The sequence below is a fragment of the Pollachius pollachius genome, assembly GCF_949987615.1.
Source record: "Pollachius pollachius genome assembly, chromosome: 8".
Lineage (NCBI taxonomy): Eukaryota > Metazoa > Chordata > Actinopteri > Gadiformes > Gadidae > Pollachius > Pollachius pollachius.
Genome location: NC_136941.1, coordinates 12,001,908 through 12,006,986, shown reverse-complemented (window position 1 = coordinate 12,006,986; position 5,079 = coordinate 12,001,908).

Here is a 5,079-nt window from a genome sequence, read left to right as displayed (position 1 = left end):
AACAACATTGTCCCTGACTTGTTTGGAGAGTTCCTTGGTCTTCATGGCAGTGTTTGGTTAGTGGTGCCTCTTGTTTAGGTGTTGCAGCCTCTGGGGCCTTTCAAAAAATGTGTGTATATGTACTAACAGATCATGTGACACTTAGATTGCACACAGGTAGACATCATTTCACTAATTATGTGACTTCTGAAGGTAATTGGTTGCACCAGAGCTTTTTATGGGCGTCATAACAAAGGGGGTGAATACATATGCACATGCCAAATTTCAGTTTTTTATTTCTAAAAAATAGTTTTATGTATATATTTTTCTCATTTCACTTCACCAACTTAGACTATTGTCTTCTGATCCATCACATAAAATTCAGAATACAAAAATATTGAACTAAAGGCTGTCATGTAACAAAATAGGTAAAAAGCCAAGGGGGGTGAATACTTTCGCAAGGCGCTGTATGTATATATCATTACTCTGAGAACAAAGTAATTGAATATGCCAGACATTTCTGATCACCACACAATCAAATTTCAACCACGACACGGCACCTGAATGAATTTACATCTTAAGAAACAGGAAATCAAAAACATGCAGCTCTGATATTCATAGCAGTAAATAAGAGCATCATAACAACAACACTCTCAAAGCCATCAGAATGTCTGTCTGCTGAAAAGGTCAAAACTATCAAGTGTAATATGTATGTTAATTAAACCCTTGAAGGAATGCCACCATGGTTTAAAAAGACGCTTAGAAGCCACAAGGGTCAGTGTAAACATGAAGCCTATAACAAGTTATGTATTCTGCGGTATACCATATAGTGGTGCCTAAAAGCCACCCTAATCATGACCACTCATCAACAGAGACGATGGTCGTCTAATAGGTGTTTACGGCAGTAGGTACGAAGACTCATCCAGGGGGCTTGAGAGAGCGACGGACACCTGTGATGTCATCAAAGCGCAGCACCAGCCGTGAGACTCTAGCAGAAACTCTCCATAGCAACAACGGAGGGGAGGGGCAGCATACGGGAGTTGCTGTAGCAACGCAGCCCTTCAGAATGCCACTCTATGGAGCCGACTGAGCTCCACACATAGGTGAATCTCTGTTGATCCTTCGGAGAGACGGTGGCTGTGATTTGGATGATCAGTGTCAACTAATGCAGTGTTTGTGACAATATGGTAATAAGACCTATTTATAGGGACATGCATGGGAGGATTAGGATGTGTATGTGTGTATTGTGACTGCAGATTTTTTGGTCTAAATAGCATGAGATTTTATTCGACATCAATATTTTCGAAAAAGAGGATGAACTTTAGCGTCAATACAAATGTGCACACAGGTCAACGTTATTGGTCGATGGATAGCTCGTTGCCAAAACTCGTATTCTATCGATACGCCGATTGACTAATCAATGCCGGTGTCAGCCAACCACCAATCTTCTTACAATGGTGCTCGGTGATTAGCAATGTTGCCTCACTGCAAGATGGTTCATGGGTCAAAACGACTGGAAGCCTTGCTCTGCTGAGTTGGCATGTTACCTCCCTCCCTCCCTCCCTAAGACACACTTCGCTGGCCACTTCCAGAGAAAGAGCTTGTAGTGGATACACACCAAAGCATGGCCATGTGTCATCATCAGAGTACTACCTAGATCCTAATTTACATAGTGAGAGACAGAGAACGTGCGCAATGTAACTGCATCCTCGTCACACGTAGGTTGTGATGCCACTATTCAGGGTTCCCAGCTGAGGCTGGCATTGATCAAATGCCTGTCAAACCAGTTTGTTTACGTGTGGAGAGGCAGGGGGATTCTGGGGAATCAGTGTGCGTGTTTGTCGTGACTGTGTGTCTACACGTGTGTGTTTATGGCTGTGTGTGTGTGTGTGTGTTTGTTTGGAGGTGTGTGTGTGTGTGTGTGTGTGTGTATGTGTGTCTGCGTGTGTGTGTGTGTGTGTGTGCGTGCGTGTGTGTGTGTGTGTGCGTGCGTGTGTGTGTGAGACAGAAAGAGAGAGCGTGTGTGTGAAGGAGACACTGTTGTTCGGCACCAGATGACTCATCACTCTGTTGCTGTGACCTTTCTCTACCATCGTCTTTCTCCACTCCGCACTTTTTCACCCTTTCCGCCCTCATCACCCACCTCCACCCCCCTCCTGTCCTCCCACCCTCTTTCTTTCTACACACACGCACACACACAGACACAACCACACACAACAATGTAGCCATCAGTGCTATACTCTGCCCATTTGGCTGATAGAGGTTTCCTTAAGTGTTGCTGCTGCACATTTTGATGTAAATCGCTTTTGGGTATGGTGCCAAACTATAAGCATAAATATATCCTCCATGTTATTCATTAACCTCTACCTAGCGGCAGGTTCACCTTGCTGATGCTCGAATGTGTGCTATGTGCCATGTCCTATTTGCTCTGAGCTCTGTCCTATATCTGCTCTGTGCTATGTGCTGTGAGGTCTGTGCTATATGTGCTCAGTGTGTGCTGGCACTTTTCCAGCCTGCGCCAAGTTAGGCTTTCAGAGCCTGGATCATTGATTTCTCCAGGTTTTCTCAGTCTTGGGCCATCATAGGGAGTGAAACCACATCTACAATCAATGGCAGACTGAAGAGCAAGCCATAGCTCACCATGTGGACGAGAGCAGAGAGAGAGAGGCTGGGAAAGAGAGATAAATATATATATATACATATATATATATATATATATATATATAGAGAGAGAGAGAGAGAGAGAGAGAGAGATAGAGAGAGAGAGCGAGAGAGGGAGAGAGGGAGAGAAGGAGAGAGGGAGAGAAGGAGGGAGATGGAGATGGAGAGAGAGCAGAGACAGAGAGAGACAGTAAAGGGACAAAGTGGGAGAAAGAGAGAGAGAAAGAGAGAGAGAGAGAGAGAGAGAGAGAGACAGGGAAAGAGATAGCGAGAGAAGAGCGAGAGAGAGAGAAAGAGAGTGAGGGTGTGAGAGTGAGAGAGAGAGAGAGAGAGAGAGAAAAGGTAGAACTCAACCAAGGTCAGTCTCTAAAAATATCGTAAGACCAATGTTGGCCGCTCTACAGGGAGAGGGATTGGAGGTGAGGGTATCTGGCAGGCTTGTTAACCTCTTTGTAAAATAACCTGTGCTGCAATACCTTATTATAATACCCTAATAAAGCATGCTCGTGAGAAGCCAGTTGATTCTGTTCAAGCAGTGAGATGAACCTAGTCATGGCATTTTAATATGGGAAGTAGTATTTCTTTAGGTGTGAACATTTTGGTGTCAGCAATGTGTGTCAAGTCAAATATATTGTATTTTTGTCCACATTTCTGGATAAGGACTTCACATGCTGCATAGAGATTAGTGCAAAAAAGGGGCTACACACTCACATGCACACAAATAAATAAATAATCAGAATACTGATTGAGCATATGAAACACAAAGTACGAGTAGAATGCATCTTAACAACTGTTTGTCTGCTACAGGCTGTATATCTGTAAGTGCTAGAGTTGAAGTAGTTAAGGTCAGTGTGTGTGTGTGTGTGTGTGTGTGTGTGTGTGTGTGTGTGTGTGTGGTGTGTGTGTGTGTGTGTGTGTGTGTGTGTGTGTGTGTGTGTGTGTGTGTGTGTGTGTGTGTTTGTTTGTGTCTGTGAGTGTATAAGACCTGCTGCAGTGCCAGCAGAGGTCAACTTGGACAATAATCCTTCATATGTTGCTATAAGTTTCTTTCTCTCTTCGCATCTCTCTCCCTCTCTCTCTCTCTCTCTCTCTCTCTCTCTCTCTCTCTTTCTCTCTCTCTCTCACACACACACACACACACTCTCTTTCTCTCTCTCTCTCTCTCTCTCTCTCTCTCTCTCTCCCTCTCTCTCTCTCTCTCTCTCTCTCTCTCTCTCTCTCTCTCTCTCTCTCTCTCTCTCCCACACACACACACTCTCTCTATCACTGCCCCCCCTTCTTCCTCACACACGCACTGCCCCGCAAAGAGAACAGAGAGATAATTTGATGCGAAAGAGGTTTTTACTTTCTCACATATTAAAATGGGAATATCCCAAGTATAAAGAAATTAAATTCAGTAGCTACCTTAAGGCAGCTACTGTGCTAAGCACAGAAAAAATGAAATTATTTTATTTTTGTGCTACTAAAAAGTCAAATAGTATACATTTCCTAAATAACGATGTTGTCCCAATAATTAAATAAAAACACACTGTGTAAATACAATAGTGTTACAGCTATTGGAAGATCTATATTCAATGTGAGAACTAACGTAGGAAGGAAACATATAATTCATACTGCAAAAAACATTGATCCAAATTAAAATATTATCCATGTGCTGAAGCAATATAGTGCCAGCAAAAAGTATTCACACAAAATAGATTGTGGGCATCACTTCACACTGGGGGTGTCATCAGCATTATGCCTACTGGCAGAATTCAAACCCATTCTGGATGTTCCATGCAAGAGGCTTTACAGAACCCAGAATCAATGGAGGGGATTCTGCTGAGGCTGTGCATCACCTGAAGGTGACTGACAACTGAGACTCCATTACCAACTGGATATGGAAATAAGACCATGCTGGTTAACGGTTTAGTCATAATTGTGTCATGTGTGATGTCGACAATTTTGAGTTAGAGCTAAAACAGGGGAGAAAGGTGACTCAGTGAAACGATATGAAGTAAAAAAAAGAAAATCTAATTGGGATAATATACACCTCTCTCGGGCAAGCACATGCCCACACACACACATGAACACACCCACACATACAAAAATACACGCACACACACACACACACACAAATTCACACACAAAATCCTCCCTATCACAACTCCTTTGTGTGTCATTCCCAGTACCCACCTCCCCACCTCCCTCCATCCCCTCCCTCCATCCCCTCCACCCGCTAGTAAAAACTGGGTTAGAATTAATTAACATGAATGTGCTGCGCGGGGCGATGAATCATGTGGGCAGCTGACACCCGGGATTGGAAGGCGGCGGCCGTTCTCCCGGCCGGCCACCCTTTTGATAATGGCTCCCGCTCATTTACATGCGCCATCGATGAGGTCCTAAGAGTTGCCGGCCATCCATCAGACCCGGCTTATGCTCTATGGTCGATACTCCCAG